At 32.3% G+C, this 19,927-nt stretch overlaps 1 pseudogene; it reads left to right on the top strand.

The window, feature by feature from the left end:
* The first annotated feature begins 8,075 nt into the window (after positions 1-8,075).
* LOC131651027 (cellulose synthase-like protein H1) lies at positions 8,076-17,224 on the top strand (annotated as a pseudogene).
* The last annotated feature ends 2,703 nt before the right edge of the window (positions 17,225-19,927 follow it).

Genomic DNA, 19,927 nt, shown 5'->3' with positions numbered 1-19,927 from the left:
GTATAAATATCAAACAAAAGTTGATGGTTTGACTTAATTTCAAACTAAAAGGTTTCATCCTAATATAATTATGTAGATAGTATAGAAAAGACACCATGATATATTCTAATTAAAAATAAGGTTGAAATGAGATTTAAAAAGTTATGATGTAATTTTTTATGGTAGGATAGAGTTAGTACAAATCATATATATAACAATTTGCTATAAAATAATATCTCATCAATCTAATTATAATTGTTATAAAATTTTATAACAGTTTGTTGTTATGATTGTTATAAAATTATAATTGTCATGAATATTTATATCTTAAAATTTGTTGGAACAAGTTATTTAATTTTGTGTGCAAAATTAAATATAATTTCTAATGTATTTTGAATAGATGAAATTAAGTTAATATGTTGTTTTACATTATAATTGTAACTTATATAGATTATTTATAAATCGTGATTTAAATATGAGAATTGACACACACACACACACACACACACACACACACACACACACACACACACACACACACACACACACACACACACACACACACACACATATAAGTATTATTGCATGCAATTGTATGGTTATTAGAAAAATAAGGAGAAAATTTTATTTTTTTAAAAATAGGCCCGTTTAGAGCCGAGGCCCATTTAGAGCCGGGTAGCCCGCAGCCCAGACAGGGCTGGGCCTGGGTAGTAAAAATGGAGCCCATTTAAAAATGGGCTTTTGGGGCCCCGCCCTGAAAATCCCGAGGCCCGCATGACCGGCCCGTTTAGGGCCGGATAGCCCATTTTGACAGCTCTAATAGCAGCATTATGGTGCTGGTTTGTTAGATTACTCATATGTTGACTGAGTTGCTGGACAAAACAAGCCAAATAAGGGGGTGTGTTAAGAAGATAAATCAATTTTCCAACAAGCCTTTTGCATGGTGTATGGTATACTAAAGGTGTTCCTGCATTGGATGTCAGACTTGTTTCTCTTGACATGGGAATGGTAGCGGGTTTCCATCCCAAGAGGCCAGCATTGGAGAGGATGTCAAGTGTTTACTTTCTCTGACAAATGTTGATTCCGGAGCTGTTCCTTGCTACTTCTAAGCATAGTAAGTATTTTAATTCTTCAAGATCTTTGATGAGGAAATGTTATTGCAATGTTGTCTTGATCTTGTTAATGATTTCCAAGTTATTGCCTGCAAGAACAAGGCCATCAACATAAATCAGTAGAGAGGTAAAAGTGTTAGGAGATTGATGAATAAATATATAATGATCAATAGGGCCTTGTTCGAATCCATCAGATAATAGAACGATAGAAAAATTTCCAAACCATTGGCTACTAGATTGTTTTAGATCATAAATTGATTTTAGGAGATGACAAAATTTACTTGGATAAGAAGGTGTGATGTATTTGGGCAAGGACGTATACATTTCCTCATCAAAGTCTCCATGAAGAAACGCATTATGAACATTAAGTTAATGCAGATGAAGATTTAATGATGAAGTTAAGACAAGAAGGAGTCTTACAGTGGTCAACTTTGCATCATGTGAGAAAGTGTCAAAGAAATAAATACCTGCAACATGTGTGAAGCCTTTGGCGACTAAGTTTGCCTTATGTATTTCAATGGATCCATCAACGTGAAATTTTTTCTTGTAAACCCATTTGCATCCTATTTCATTTTTACTTGAGGGTAGGGTTGTTTTGTTTTGACTGGTAGAACTACATAATCTATTAATGATATATGTGGCATGACAAAGAATAATATACCCAAAAAAATAGGTAAATTAGCTTGGTACATGAGGGATATAGTAACATTAAGTAAGTGCCTATGTTTTCTTTCAACTGTAGAGTTCTGTTGAGGGGTTTCTATGCAAGTTCTTTGATGCAAAATGCCTAAGGATGCATAATAAGATGACATGATGAACTCGCTACCATTGTCACTTCTAATGGTTTTTTTTTGTGACAGGAAATTGATTTTGGCAATATGCAACAAAGTTCTGAATATGAGTCCTAGTTTCAGATTTATTATGCATTAAAAATGTCCATGTATATCTTGTAAAGTCATCCACAATAGTGAGAAAATACTGAAAAGTCGTCGAAAAATCCACAAAGATATAGGTCCCCATATATTCATATGCACTAATTCAAAACAAGTAGATGTTATGGAACTATTAATTGGAAAGGGTTGTCTACATTATTTAGCTAAATGGAAAAAAAAGAAATATTTTATGTTATTTGATATATGGAAAAGATTGAGACATGTGTTGCAAGACCTCATTAGAAGCATGGCCTAACCTATGGTGCCATATATATAGAATACTAGGAAATATAGTATTATTTGAGTTATCATAATTAGAAGTAAAAGTGGGACTAGAGTGTGTGCCATTATGAACAAAATGATGTATAGGAACTTTGGGCATAATGTAGAGATTCTTATGTTGTACCACTTGGCCAATCATCCTCTTTGTAGACACATCCTGAATGTGACATGAGTTATGTGAGAATGATAAATGATAATGAAAATTTTGACATAATTTAGAAATAGAAATAAGGCTAAACCTAACTTCATAAATATAAAATACATTGTGTAATATTAACTAGGGATCAAGAGTGATGGTGACTGAAAAGTTGACAGACTCCCATTGGGAAATTGAATTTAGATGGGATCAATAAGTTTGATGTTAGAAAAGCATTTGATATAGGGGCATACATGGTCAGACGCCCCTGAATCAAGATTCCATATAGAAGAAATGATTAAATCAGTACCTTTATAAGAGATACATGATATTGTATGAGAGATGAGACCTTTTTCAATGTTGGAGTTCTGACAATATTTCGTTGATTGTTGTATAAGAAGGAGTAGGTGTCGCTCCCGGGATTTCCGTCCAAGTACAAACACGAAAGTGGCGTGGAAATAGAGTCTCCGTTCGTGTATATTTATTCCAAGAGAGCGAAATGAAACACAAAATAAACCTGAAAGAAGGATAAGCATGATCAACGTGAACCAATAGAAACGGACAAGGGAGTCGGTTACGCAAGGGGAAGGTGTTAGCACCCCTCACGTCCATCGTACTCGATGGGATCCATGCTTATTGTCTAATCTATGGGTGTAAAGGTCTACATCTAAAGTTAAGAAATAAAATGCATGCAAAATGTAGGGAAAATAAAGAGTTGTGCTCTCCTGGGCCCTACCCTAATGCCTACGTATCCTTTTTGAGGAATCAGAGTTACCATAGTTCAGCTAACTAGTTTTGTTTGTTTTGGGTTTTTTAGGTGAATAATTACATTCGCATCCTACTGCAGCTCGAGCTTTAGAGACTCACGCAAGGGAGGTAGGAAGGAAATAACATGCTCTTATGCGTCGTGAGGAAAAAGAAAAATAAAGAGTTGGTTTGTGTTTTAATATGCATGAAAAGATAATTTAAAGCGAAAGGGAAATCTCTACCTAAGTTGGCATACAAAAAGGGGACTCTATGCTAAGCCTAGAAATCCTACAGGGAAAACATCACATAAAAGCAAACAATTCGAGCATCGCTCGAGAAGCAAACACCTAACCAAGGTCATGCCAAGGTAGTGACACACGGAAGCTTTAGCCAAGGGTTCATGTCAACCGAGGCAAACAAGCTGAAATAGTAAAAGGGGAACTTTAGCCAAGGGGTTATATCAACCAAAGAAAATAAGCTAGTTGTGAGGATTGGGGTGTCTATACCATGGTATCATGTCACCGGGAAATGACAAAAAAAGGACTCAAACACTGGTGCGTGCATGCACAAAGCATCAGTGTCAGTCAACGCGAGCTATACAAAGTGTGGAAATCCGATTCGATGAACTGGTGGGGGTCGATTACAGACCCTTCCCACTTGCCTTCTCTGAGGACTTAATGATGGGGCCTTCGATGAGGTCTTATTGCATCATGATTCCTGCAAGCACAAAAGTAAACAAACACAAACAAAGCCTCCTTTGAGGAATTCCAGTATGCCCGCCAAGTGGCAAGGACTTCCATTCCTACTTCTCATGGCATCAAAAGGAAAAATCGCGGAAATAGTAAATCGGTTCAAGAAAGTATACTGAACGAATAGCAATCTGTAATAAAGCAAACTAAGCAGCAAAGAAACCCAGAGAAAATAAATCACATTCGAAGTGTGGTGTGTGTCAGACACGTCCACACAATAAAACAATACACCTGTAAGAAAAATCAAGTCTAGACAAATACGCAAGCAATAATATGTACATCCCATAGAACGAGAATCGAGTAAGTCGCAATCGGAAATGAAATCGTATCCCACAAATAAAGTGGAATACGAAACGCTCTAAGCATGTTTGTATCCTTCTTCAGGTTATAGGAATTGATTTTCATCATTGTTTCTTTTGTGTTTTTAATTCTAAATCTTTTGATTATTGTCTTTGAGCTTCTCACACCCTTGGTTGTTCCCCTCCTTAGAGGTATTTTCCTCTTCTTTTTCATTCAATCCTCATAATCTCCTTCTACTCATTGTTATATTTATTTTGATTCGACTTTCCCTTTTACTTTTGATTGTTGTTGTTCGAGCTTTCTCCATGGTCCTAGTTAAGGTTGTACATCATTTGCTTTTGTTCCTCCACCTACATTAGCATCTGAATATTAATCACCTGCTTCTTGTTGCCATCTTTTGTTGAGTCTTTAACATGTCTTCTTGTGTTTTGCTAACTTGTTCAAAAGTTGTTTGAGTTACTTTCATGAAGTTGGTTAAGGCCTCTTCAAGTGGTGATGGTTTCATTTGTTGTGGTGCTTGAGGGGACTCGAGGAGCTCCTTGGTTGTTACTCCACTTGGTGTTCAAGTTATCATTAAAACCTACATTATAAGTACTATAATAAATGTTACCTCTTTGAAAATTTCCAACATAGTATGCCCCTTCTGTAAATCCCTCAGTTACACGATTTCCAACATAGTTTGGCTTGTCTGAACTTTCAACCTCTAGTAAAACTTGCATCTGCTCCGTGTTATCAATATTGTGATTGGGGCAACTCCTTACTAACAATTTAAATCCTTCCCATGAGTCATGCATAAATTTTGTATCATCCTGCTCAAAATCGGAGATTTCGACCTTTCTTTCCACAAACTACGAAGTAGTGAAAAATCTTTCCAAAAACTTGTCTTCTAACTCAATCCATGTTTGAATGGTTCAACTTGGTAAACAATGTAGCCAGTCTTTTGCCCTTCCTGTTAAAGAAAACTCAAACAACTTCAACTTGATATGACTCTCAGTTACTCCATATGGGTTGCACAAAGAAGATGTTTCATAGAACCGAGTCAGATGCTCCCAAGGATCTCTAATAGCACTTCCATCAAACTGGTTATCTCTCAAACCTGCAAGAACAATATTTTTAATATTAACAATAATATGATTAGCTGGTTGAAACCCAAGAGATATTCGTTATAGCTTGGATCATATGAAGTGGATTGATATCAATTTAGGCATTCGCTCTTTAGACCTTTGTCTAGTACAGAACACTATCAATTTTAAAATAAAACTATATTAAATCATTATATAATTATTATAGATATTTGTTTATTTCATAATTCAACCATAAATTTTTTGAAAACTTTTTTAATGTTCTTAAAAATTTAAAATGATATAATAATAATTTATAATTAATCTATTTAATTTTACTAAAAATGCGAGTAACAAATATTAAGTCTAGATATTTATATATCCACAAAGTACGGCTACCCATGCTAACATTGGCGGTCTAGCTAATATTTATATATTTCCAACCATGTATATAAGAATATGTATTAATACTAGAGGTGGACAAAAAACCGAATCCAACTCAAACCGATATAACCGATAAATAAAGGAAATGGATAACCAAAAATAAACCGATATAACCGCGGTTCACACTTTCTGATTTTTAATGGTTTATTACGGTCGAAATCGAATCTCAAACTTGAATCCTTCATAAATTGAAAATCGAGCGTGTTTATATTTGACAACTCTTCCATTCAATTTTTATATTGATATGAATAAAAAAGATTGAGAGCATCATTATCGGTGGTGGTTTAAATTTAAAAAGCCACGCATGTTAGAAAATATTAATACTTTAATGCATTTGTAATGCTTTTAATATAGCACCGTTGCATTCTGCAGCCACGGTGCTTTGGCAGATTTTGATTTTTTTCTTCTTCTCTTTTAATCAATAATAAAGTGATATGGAGGATATTGTAAGATTAATAGGATCTACTTTTCTACTCATCATAAATAGTTGGGTAGTGTACATTCATCCAATCACAAAATGCCACTTAATTTTAGCATATTTAATGTTTATCAAAATAGTACAATTTTTTGTTATTCCCAATATATTTTACAAAGAAGATAACTCTACCCAATTTTTTAAGTTGGGTAGATAAGAATTCACCATTTTAAAAGAGTGTTATAAATATTTGAAAAATATATTTTAAGTGTGAAGAAATATAATATATTAAATAGGTTCCATTTATACCACCAAATTGATTATGATGGATGTGGTTACTTTGAGATTCAAACTTTTCAATGTGAACTTACAATAACTTTTAATGCCTTTACTTTTTACAGAGCAATTACTTATTTTCATTTGCTTTGAAAAGTTGAAATCACAACTCGTTCTTTTATTATATTTATATTTTCTTAAAGAGTGTGATTTCTCTACGTTTCCACTTTCTCAAATATTTATTTTACTTTAACATAAAAGTTTTGTTTACATACTCTATTTTCTCTCCCACTTGAAAAAAACAAACCCAACTTATTATTGTGCAACATCCTCTCAAATATCAATCTCTCATTCAATGTTCTCATCTTCTACCTTTGTATTTCTTCTTTGCAATATTTGAACTCTATTCTCTACTTGAATTAAGGGTCTCTTCAAACAGTTGTTCATTATTATAATTCCTTATTTTTCTTTCGATTCATCTTCAAGTGATATATCTATAGATCTATACAAGAATGGTTAGTTCATCATTTTGAGATTACCATGTGTCCTGATTCGGATGATTTTATATGAGAATATTAGTGATTTGCTTTTTGTTGAGTATATATTATTTTGTATTTTATTCTGAATTTGTTTTTTTATTTATTTTGGTGTTAATCTGATATTCTGAGACTATTTTTATTTCAATTACTTTGTAGTTTTTATGTGCAAAAAATCATGATTTAATGAAATTTTATTTATCAATATTTTTAACCTCAAAAACCGCCAACTGCCAAAACCGAAATCTGAGTCGGACGAAATCGGATTGTTTTACTCTAACGGTCGGTTTGAACGGATTTGAGTTTTGAATCTGAATCCAACTCTATCCACCCGATTGTACACCTCTAGGTGTGGGGATGTGAGGTACTATTTCCGATCATTATTATAAATAAAAATTCTCTTTTTAATTCATTAAACAATACATAAAAGACCAAATATATTTATTATTCATTATAATGATGAATTTCTCTTTTATTGCTATCGGTATTTTCCTCCAGACGATTGTTATTTTTTGACACCCAAGAAAACATACATAATATGTTACACCATCCAAAATACGGTATGATTTTGTATTGTTTATGTCAAAAAAAATGAAAAGAATAATTATTATAATAATGGAAAAAGCAAAACCGTGGCTTTTTACTGTGTAAGTGTCACAAAAACGCATAAAAATAATGTTTCTCTTATTTAGATTTCTAGAGGTTTATGGAGTACTCCTACACTTTTTCAAAAAGTTAAAAAAAATTAGAAAGATAAACATAATAAGAAGATTAAAATTTAGGGACAACTTCTCTCCACATCTAAAAAAATTGGGTAGTGTACCTTCAATCAATCACATAATTTCATCTCATTTAACACATTTAATTATTAATTAAAATATTATAAATATTTGTTTTTTTTAAAGCATTTTATAAAGGAGATAACTTTACCCTACTTTTTAAGTTGGGTAGATAAAAATTCACATAAAATTTATTTTTTTTAAAGATGGGGTGTGAAAAGAAGTCATAGGTACCGGATAATTTCTCTCCTATTGTAAAAAGTTAGGCCTTAATAATTATATGAGTAAGAGTTTCAACAAGGACCACATAATCAGATAACAATAATTAAAGAAGACAAATTTGTCACAATAATAAATAAACCAACACTCCCTCCCCTGTTTGAGTTGAACAAACATGGAGAATCAAAACACTCTCCCTCTCTATGATAAAATATGGATAAAGTACACATTTTCAAGAGTCATAGATTCCTTCACTCTGTTGTTGCTCTTCTTGCTTCTTGGTTACCGTATTTTCTATGACAAAAACTATAGCATCCCTTGTGTCCTTGCTCTACTTTGTGAATCATGGTTCACCTTCACATGGATTCTCACCATGAACACCAAATGGTCTCCTGCACGTACCATAACTCACCTAGACCGTCTCATGCTTCGGTATATTGCTTCTTCTCTTCTTTTTCTACTCTAAATTCATAGTTATAAGCCTTAATAATAATCAACTACGATAATTAATATCTATTATTTTTATTTTTTCAAAGGGTATCTGAATCTGAGCTTCCAGAATTGGATATGTTTGTGACAACAGCAGATCCGGTTCTTGAACCACCAATAATCACAGTGAACACAGTCTTGTCACTATTGGCACTTGATTATCCAGCTAATAAACTAGCTTGCTATGTTTCTGATGATGCTTGTTCACCTCTTACCTTTTATGCACTTCAAGAAGCTACTAAATTTGCTCAACTTTGGGTACCATTTTGTAAGAAATATGATATTCAAGTTAGAGCACCTTTTAGATATTTCTTAGATGAAGATGATAGAGAAGACTCATCAGAATTTCATCAAGATTGGTTAAAAATGAAGGTTATCATATTATGCTGCTTTTCTAACTCATCAACTTCGCTTTAATAATTTTTTTCAACTTAAATAATTAATAGATATAATTAGTTTTTATTTTTTTTGGTTTTTATTTGCAGGAAGAATATGGTTACCTGAAGGGTAAAATAGAGAGTGCAACACAAAATTCAATCCCTCTAGTAGGAGAGTTAGCTATTTTCTCAAACACAGAGCAGAGAAATCATTCAGCCATAATTAAGGTACATATTAATTCAAGAAAATAAGGATATGCACAGTTAATACGTAACATAATAAGCCACAATATGACGACAAAAATCACCGACATAAGACAAAGGTGAGTTTCTGTTCTTTACCGAAATGGAAAAACATACCTATATATTGAAAAAAAGTGTTTACGTACACGAATCTAATACAATATATACTTTGAGACAAATAGAGGAGACAACAAACAAGGCATGCAAACCAAGAAAACAACAGAAGCAAAATAAGCCACAAAAATATAATCCAAGAAAAGTACTTAAATGATGCTAAAAATATATCAATCATGTTGGAATACCAAGATTGAAGAAAATGAAATGAGAGACGAGATAAAACTGCATTCACAAAGAGAGAATTTTATTAAGTACTCCCTTCATACCAAATTCTAAGAAAAAAAATCACACGATTATTAAGATAAAAAGTAAAAATACAATCATTTGACTTATATTTTTCTTGAAATAAAATGTTTTGGAAGATGTAAAAAAATTCTAATTAGTTGTTAGTTATAGAAATGATGAGAGAGAATGTAAGTTAAATGCAATTTGCATATAATTTTATCTTGAAAAAAATGAAAGATAATCTTTTCTCTTATATTTTGGGACAACAAAAATACTTTTTTTCTTCTTATATTTTAGCACGGAGAGAGTAAAACTTATGTTAAAACTTTATAACTATATTGAATTACAACATTAATTAATTAAGGCTCGTGCTCAGGACTGATTTTGGGTCCGGGCAACCACATCCACGACCTTTAAAAAAAGCTTCAAAATTACATTTTATAAATTATATATTTAAAATAAATAAATAAATAAATATTAGTTGTTCAATTTAATATGTAATGTAAGTTAATTAGTATAATGATAAAGAAGACTTTTTTTTTCAGAGGTTAATGATTCAATTCATCCATGATGCCTAAACTTTTATTATTTAAATGTATTATTTTATAAAAAAATGTTAAAATTTTTAAAATTGTATATAAATGTATTAATTTGTATTAATTTCTATATATTATTTATCTATCTTTTTTTTATTGGGGTCAATTTTTAAAATTGACACAATGCCTCCAAATTATCAGGGAAGATCCTGCCCAAACTCAAAACGTACAGTCCAAATTCAAAACATACAAATTACATTTCAAATTAACATATATATGTTGTATTTAACTTCTCAAATACAACTAATAACTCTATTTAGCTATCTTAACTATGTCGACTCTGATTGCTTCGACTATGTCGAACATAATATTGTTGAACACAAACTACTTAGAGAAAACATGAATTACATCTTCTAACACGACTATTAATTCATGTTTTCAAGACTTCTCATCCTGATGCTTCTCTTTAGCTTATCAAACTTGACTTTCTTCAAGGGCTTGGTGAGTATATCAACTAGCTGTAATTCTGACCTGCAATACTCAAGTTCAAATTTTTCGTTATTTACTTGATTCAGAAAATGATACCTCATCTCTATGTGTTTACTCCAACCATGACACATAGGATGATTGCGTAAATCGATAGTTGACTTATTATCGACAAACAACTTCATTTTTTTGGTTCCATGATCTTGATCTCTTCTAGCAGCATCTCTATACATACCTCTTGACAAGTTGCATATGATGCCTCCACGTACTCAACTTCACACGATGAGCAAGCCATCATGCTCTACTTTGTTGAGCTCCAAGAGATTGGAGTTCCTCTTATCATGAATATGTAGCTGCAATACTCTTCTTCTCATATTGATCACCACTGAAATCTGAATCAGTGTAGCCATATACCTATGTATCTCTATTGGTTTTCTTTTGTCTTGGCATCATTACACTATGATCAATCATACCCTTTATGTATCTCAACACCCTATTAACTGCATTGAGATATATCTGGTATGGTATTGCAAAGATACCTCAAGGATCCAATGATTTATTTGTATAATGTTGCATTTACAAACTCATCATTTGTATCCTTTCTCAACTTTGCTCCAGACTCTAATGGCATGGCAGTTGTATTACAGTTGCTCATCTTGAACCTTTTGAAGATATATTAAGCATATTTATTTTTGTGCGAGAACACTCCTTCACTCGTGTCTTTAAACTTCATCCCTAAGAAAATATGACAATTTCCCTAGGTCGCACATTTTAAACTCATCCATCAACTTTGACGTGATTTTCTTATCTCTATTTCATCTGCACTTGTGATCAGCAAATCATCTAGATACAAGCATAAAATGATTTGGCTAATATTATCTGCATCATTGACATATTCTCCATGTTCAGAGACACACTTTGTGAAACCTGATTCGATCAGGAAGTTATCCATTCTCTTATTCCAAACCCCGAGGCTTGTTTCAAGCAATATAGAGCTTTCCTTAATATGGACACCTTCGAATTTTGCCCTTTGATTTCAAATCCTGGTGGTTAACTAACATATACGTCTTCTTCCAAAGGTCCATTCAGAAATGCTGATATGACATCCAACTAATGTATTTTCCACCCTCCATATGTTGTTGTCAACACAATAATTCTGATTGTCTCCAACCTTATAATAGGTGCATAGAATTCGCCGACATCAATACCAAGTTTTTGAAAAGAACCTCTCGCCACTAGTCTTGCCTTATGCTTGGAAATTTCACCGTTTGGCCTTCTTTAAACTTGTAGACCTAGTTCACATCAATCCCGAGTTCTTCTTACATGGTTGCTAACAATTCAAATCATTTATGTCTTGATCCAATTTAATTGGTTCTGATTCAGTCATCATCATTGCTTCTTCTATGAGCTCACCATATGCATCAATTGCTTGATCTTGAAATCTTTCATATCTAGTTATCCTTGTCGACTCAATTCTAACAAATCTTATAACATTTTGCACCAGTGGTTCTTTGTTCCGAGTGGTCGTGGCTTCAGCTTGTTGGTTTTCTTCAAACACAGTTGTGACTATATTTGACTCATGTCGAACTAGTCCATGACTCAAGTTCCACCATTTGCTTTCTTCCACTAGAACATCTCTACCGATCACTAATTTTTCATCGTTTGGCAAATACAACTTGTATGCCCCATTCAAATGATATCCTACAAGCTCCATGGTCTGACTTCGATCATCTAGCTTCGTCCTCAATTGTTCAATAACATGCCTGGAACACATTGATCCAAAAAATCTAAGATGACTGACATTTGGCCTATGTCTTGTCCAAGCCTCATAACATGTCTTCTCGACTATCTTTTTTATTGGACATATGTTTAAAATGTATATTGTTTTCGAAGCTACTTCACCCTAAAATGTCTTGCATATCTTTAGCTTTCAACATGCTCTTAGTCATGCTTAGTATACTTATATTTTTCCTCTTAGCTATACCATTATGTCTGATGTATAGGGTGCAATGACTTCATGCTTTATACATTTATCATTGCAAAATTTTGTAAATTTTATTTTAAAATTCTACAACTAAACAGTGTCATACCTTTTGTGGACCAAGTAAGTAACATACCACATACCATTTATTCACCTATAGTTATAGAAATATAGTTTTCTTGAACACTTTCTTTAACCAAAAAATACATGATTTTACTCACACGAAAAATTCACACACACACACACACACACACACACACACAATATATATATATATATATAAACAAGATTCCAAAAAGTACATACAGAATGAACAAAAATTACTACAACAAAAGCCAAAATTCATTGACAAAGTAAAATATTTGGACCAAAAGAAGAAAACCAAAGCAAGATACAACCCTAATATGGAAAAGGCTAAATCTTAATCTAAAGTAACCATCATCAACAAAATAAAGTTATTCTCCAAAGCATCTTCAAGAAATATCTACCACAAGGTTAATGCCACTTCACCCTTTAGGGTTTAGGTTAATGTCTATCAATATATATTTCTAAACTATGAATATGCTCTTGTTTTCCTTATTCTCCATGTCGATCAAATTCTCGAATTGACATACCACCCCTCACCCTAAACTTCCCACTCAACGATCTAACGACCAAAAAATAGTAGTAAGATTCCTAGGAAGAACAAAACACCACCCCATAACCATCTAAATTTTTTTACAAAACAAATCATAAATAGATGAAGAATCGACGCAGAGGACCCTCTACATAATAGGCACAAAACACCTTCAAGATACATTAATCCCATACACTTAAATAGGTTGTTCATAGTATGAACCTTCTATTAGAGAAGAATCTAAGAGAAAACAATCACGTTAGAGGGTGCTCAGTTGTCTCAAATAAGAGGAAGATTGAATTCATTAGGTTTTCCAAAAGACCACTAGACAAGTCACACTCAAGAACCCTAATTACGCTGAGACAAAAAAAATACACTATCCTTAGAGAGGCACTAATAATACCTATTAGAATCCAAAGAGAGGGTTACATCCATGATAACTAACATCTGATTAGAGACCATTTCCTACCGATAGGCATATAGTATTCTCTTCCACTTCAAATCCAAAGTAAACTCCCATCTCAAAGAATACCATATGACCAACATACCACTCTTGTTGATCACATATACTAAAAGCTCAAGTAACGTAACACACACAAGAGTGCACTAAGCCTACAGATCCTTCTAGAAGGAGGTAAGAATACATTATCCTACTTTCTTACTATGGTTATTCATAAATCAATCGAACGAATCCACCACTCCAGAACCTAAATAAGAAACTCATTTTAATTATGAAGAAGAAAAATGAAAACTAACAACCCTACTACATACAGGTGAGGAAAAATAGTTAAGCATTATAGTTGAAGGATTATGTTAAGTACCATCATCTAAGCCCTTTAGGCTAACATACCCATGTCTCCACAATTGTAACCGTATATAATTACACTCACTAAAGGTTGTCACGTAGACATAAAGCGAGGATTAGCCCTCATCGGTAACCCTAGGTATTTTAAGGCAATGGTCCTTTAGCTTGGATTAAATAAATTCACCAATTATATCCATAAAAGGATGGATCCACATTAATTTCTATGAGACTGCTCTTCACAAAGTTCACTTAAAATCCAAAGTCAACTCAAAACTCGGAAGAATATCCTTAATCGACTAACGCTCTCAAACGAATCCTCTTCAAGAATAACCATGTCATCTGCATGCTGAAGATGGGAGACACTCAGATCCAAGGAACTCACTTAGAACCCAGAAAAAAGGTCAATACCCATTGCCCTAGAAAATAATCCATTAAGGCCTTCCGCCACAAGAAGGAAAATGAGAGGAGTTAAGGGGTCACATTGCTTCAAGCCCCTTTGGATACTAATTTTTGGGTCGGACAACAATTGAACAAAACCGCAATATTCTTAGAAAGTACGCAAGCAGGATCTCCACTTAGCATTGAACCTAAACCTAATAAGTATAAATCTAGAAAAATTCAACTAACTGAAATATACTTCATGTTGATAAATTTTTCTTTTTGGAACTTCTAATTATTATTGGAGTAAGAGTATTCATAATATTGATATATTTGCTTGAAAAACTTAATACACAAACCATCAAGCATTATCATCTTTCTTTAAAGTGTGCATGAATCAAAACACATGTTTTCCCCTCATTTTTGTAGGTGATATGGGAAAATAAAGAAAATCTTGAAGATGGTTTGCCTCACTTAATCTACATATCTAGAGAGAAAAGGCCTCAACATCCACACCAATACAAGGCTGGTGCTATGAATGTGCTAGTAAGTTTATGTTTTCCTCTTAATTAATTTGTTGAATGCATTCTTATATAGCTGGATTTTTTTTATCATTTGTATTTTGAACAGACAAGAGTTTCTGGATTGATGACAAATGCTCCTTTCATCTTAAACTTAGACTGTGACATGCATGTGAACAATCCAAATATTGCTCTACATGCAATGTGCATTTTGTTAGATTCAAAAGAAGAAAAAGAAGTTGCATTTGTTCAATTTCCCCAACAATTCTATGATGGGCTAAAAGACGATCCTTTTGGAAATCAACTTGTGACATTGTTTCTGGTGCGTGATATTTTTTAAATGGAAAATCTATGAATTTTCATCCTCACACATATATTCTTACAAATCTATAAATTTATCTTTTTAAATGAAGCAAAGTAAAAATCTGTAAATTCATCTTACCGTTGATCTGCAATCCGAGCAGAAATGGAGGTGACTCATTTTAAAGAGGTGAATTTCATGTGAAAATCTCTTATGCGATCCATTCATTTAAGTAAAAAAAATCACTTTTGATCCATGCAAAAATCTCTTTAGCAAAAAATTCACATGCGAAGTATTCCAAATTTTTTGTGCAATAAAAATATTTTAAAATTTTACTTATTTAATATATTTCAATATTTAAAAAAATGATATTTAATTATGTTTATAAGTTTTAGTGAGGGAAATACAATTGTCAAGCTAATTTTATTATTTTGTCCAATATAGTATGTGGGAGGAGGATTTGGAGGACTTCAAGGGACTCTATACGCTGGAACAAATTGCTTTCATAGAAGAAAAGTAATTATGGCCTTTCTCCTAATCATGATATTCAAAATGGAAAGAATATGGTGGTGTTATCAAAGGTAATTCATATTAAATTGTATGTATACTTATTATTCTACATTCAAACTTGTGTGATATTATCCAATCAATAACTTTAATTCAGATTCATATTTTATGAAAATTTACTATAAAATAAAAATTTTATATCATATATATTTTTTATATAAATTAATAAAACCTAAAGTGTTTTGATATGTAATTGAGATGAGTCAAAATTAACATTTGAAGTTCTTTATTGAGTTTTTAGGTCATTTTTCTTAAAAAAGAAAGTGTTTAGACAGAAACGTGTGTTAATCATGAGATGCATATTTTTATTTACTTTTTTAGAAATGGAAGGTGACATTTGGAACTTCAAAGAGATTTCTAGAATCAACTACTCATGCTTTGGAAGGAAAAGTATCAAATCTCAATTATAAACTTTGCAATTCACTCGAGGATGCAACAGAGGTTGCTAGTTGCAGATTTGAACATAACACTACCTGGGGTAAACAGGTGACCAACATAGACAACGTGAATTAAAAATAGGTACAACTTAAAGCATGAATTCAATTAATATTCTAGTGTTTTGAAAACATTATTTAGGTGGGATGGTTATATGGATCGACATCAGAAGATGTGCTTACTGGACTGAACATTCATATAAAAGGTTGGAGATCTGAATTATGTTCACCAGACCCAATTTCCTTTAAGGGTTGTTCGCCTCAAGATAACATAACAAATATGATCCAACAAAAAAGATGGCTTCAGGAATGTTTGATATTCTAGTCAGTAAATACAACCCAATTTTGGGATTTTTTCTATGGTAAGCTTCAATTTAGACAGGCTTTGGGGTATGTTTGGATCTTGGAGTTGGGCCTTAAGATCAGTTCCTGAAATTTGTTACACTTCTCTACCTGCCTATTGCATCCTCACTAACTCTGCTTTCTTGCCTCAGGTGAGAACAATACATTTATGATTCATGTTATCTACAAGTTTGACCTAACATATATTGAAGTCTGGACATATTTTAATGAGATTTTTATTATTATTTTTTCTTTCTAAATTCAATAACTAATTTATTTTACCTTTTTACTAATATCGTGTAGAAACTTTGGCTACCCCAGCTTCTTTGTTTATGATTTACAACATATCTACCTTATCAGAAAGCTTAAAAACAGGGGTTGACAATTAGAACATGTGGAATAATCAGAGGATGATAAGAATTACAACCACGAGTTCTTGGTTTTTTGGATTTTTGGCCATCATACTTAAGCGACTACGTATATCTGAACCTGTCTTTGAAATAACAAAGAAAAATGAATCATCTCCTTGTGATGGTAGGTTTAGTTTCAACGAGTCTCCAATATTTCTACCTAGTACAACTATATTGTTTGTCCAAATTACAACATTAGTTACTATCGTATTTGGATGGAGCTCAAATATTGGAAGTGGGCTTGGATATGGCTATGGAGAAGTGTTTTCTAGTGCTTATTTGATTGCATGTTATTGGCCATTTTGAAAGGGTTGTTTGGAATTGGAAATCATGGTATCCCCTTATCTACATTATTCAAATCAATGATGTTATCTTTAACTTTTGTGTATTTATGTAAACTTGCTATTATAGTGTGACCAAACTCGTGTAGGTGTGTTTCTTTGCATTAAGCTTAAGTATTAGAAATAAATTTTTAGAAAATGAAAGAACATTTAAACGAATTATAAAATATTTCTTTAAATAATATGTACAATATGGGGGGTAAACATTACTTTCTATCCTTGACTGTTTGATTATTCCCCCACAATTATTACAATACTCTGAGGTTTGTGTTTCACACTGAATCAAGCATAATACAACATAATAATGGATCGATCTTAATGATTAAATCCACCCAAATCATGATATTATCATGTCCTAAAAGCATGCCCTATAAGGTCTAGAAATTATGTTATAATATGATGAAGATCACATCATGATTTGTTTATAACTTTCACCCAAGATAACTTTCCAATTATGTTTTTCATCATAGAAATCTTAATTTCTTTCCTATGAATGGAAGCTTATCTTTATTATAATCAAGTTGGTTTCAATAACAATAATCTCTAATTTTGATTTTGATAATAACAAATTATATAAACATTACTAGAAAAATTGTTTTTTATGACAACGATTTAACCTCACATATCAAAATACCAAGGTATAATCTCTGGATGTTGTCGCGACACAAAAAATAACTGAGCGCATTGCACGTCCGAAATACAACAGAGTCGCCACCGAACTTTATTTATTCCAAAACGAAAGAGAAAATATCGATAAACCCTGCGAAATAAAGGATGAGATGGTGTATCACAACCAAATTATGATTCGGAATCGATTATGCAAGGAGAATGTATTAACACCCTCATATCTATTGTACTAAACAGTACCCATTTAGTTAGCCTTGTGATTAAATGTTGCGTGATGAGAAAAAGAGAAAGAAAGGAAATGTTTTTGGTATTTTATTAATGGGCTCAACAATATTTAGAACCTTGTACCTGCGTATTCCCTCGTGCAATGGGAAAGTCATAGCTTATGTAGTTCTTTGTAAATTGTTTTGGTTGAGTGACACAGACGAGTGTGTACTTCAACACGGACGAGTGTTGAAGGAAGGAAAGGTTGTAAGTTGTAGGTTATTACTCAACATTGAGGCCCTATTTTTTTAGGCCCTATGCAACAAGGTTGTAAGTTGTAGGTTATTAGTTAACATTGAGGCCCTATGTTTTTAGGCTCTGTGCAACAGGCCAAGTTGTACAGGCCCAAAACCAACTCTGAGAGATACCAAATCATACAGTGCAAATAGTTTGATAATCTCTTATACACCCATATACCTTCTTAAGGATCTCTGACAAAATTCCTTTATTTGCCCCCAGAATTCGGAGATGCATCTCCGAACACACCAAATTCATAATTTTTGGTGTTTTCGGAGATGGCATTTCCGAAATAACCAATATTTGGGTGTTGGGGGGTTTTTCAGAGATGCATTTCCGAACTAAATAATATTTATTAAAAAATTAAAATTAAGGTGAATCAATGTAGTAATAGTATAGTTAATGGTATATTATAAAACAATTTATAACAATTGGTATTTAAGTTATTTTTTAAAATTTTCATTTAAAATTAATGTTTTTTTTAAGTTATTCTTTATTTATTTGTCAAGATATATTATAATAAGGAAAAATATTTTCAAAATAAAATTTTAATTTATAATATTATTTAAATTAATGTTTATTAAAAATTAATGTTTTTTCAAGTTATTTTTTAAAAGAGTGAAGACTCAATTTAGTCCTTGCAAAAATTAGAGAGGCCAAATTGATTCCTAAGAAAAAAATTCATATTTAATCTCTAGTAAAATTTAACCAAGACAAATTAGTCCTTCTCTTAATATTTATTTCAAACTGGGTTGTTTTTTCTTCTTGAAAAAAAATCAAAATTTTAAACTAAGCAAGAGTTGAACTAGAGACCTCTTAGTTAGGGATGGCAAATCGAGTCGTCTGCGCCATCTCGCGCCCGCGTTGTCTTATGCCCGCCAAAAAAGAGCGGGGCGGGCAAGCCCACCAAGTCAAAATGGGCATAAAAATCAAGCCTGCCCCGCCAAGGTGGCGGGGTTGGCGAGCGGCGGACTTGCCCACCTCTTGTTTATTAATTTATTTTTACAATTTTTAATAGATTAATAACTTTTTTACTTTTAAATTAATTTGTCACTCATTTTTAATTTTTTTTTTATAAAACATCTCTTTAATAAATCTTACTTAAAAAAAATGTTGCTATATTTACAAATAAATGTATAAATTAAACCATAAAGAATTAGAATTACTAGAATTAACTAAAAAAATTGTGAACTTAAGGCGGGGGAACGAATAGGCAAGTTTTGACGAGGCGGACATTGACGGGCGGAGGATTTTAGTGGACGGCGGGCCTCAAAATCCCAACCCAACCTGCCATTTTATGGCAGGTGCGTGGGCCGGCCCAACGTGCCACAACCCATTTTGCCACCCCTACTCTTAGTTATTGGACAAGATACTCTACCACTGAACTAATGTATTTTTCACATTTTAACTTACATATAACACTTATATCGATCATTTTTTATTACTTTTTAATTATTAGCAATACTTAATATATTTTAAAAATAAATATGTAAATAAAATTCACACCCACTAAAATCACATTTAAATATTTTTTAAACAATTTTATACAAATTAAAATGAATTTATAATAATATAAAAAATAAAATTCACACGTTTAAATAATTTAAACTCACTAAAATCATATTTATATATATTTCAAACTCATTCTTATTAAATATAAGTT

This window comes from Vicia villosa, linkage group LG2 (assembly GCF_029867415.1).
Source record: "Vicia villosa cultivar HV-30 ecotype Madison, WI linkage group LG2, Vvil1.0, whole genome shotgun sequence".
NCBI lineage: Eukaryota > Viridiplantae > Streptophyta > Magnoliopsida > Fabales > Fabaceae > Vicia > Vicia villosa.
The sequence above is the reverse complement of the archived record's forward strand: the minus strand, read 5'-3'. Positions and strand labels throughout refer to the sequence as shown.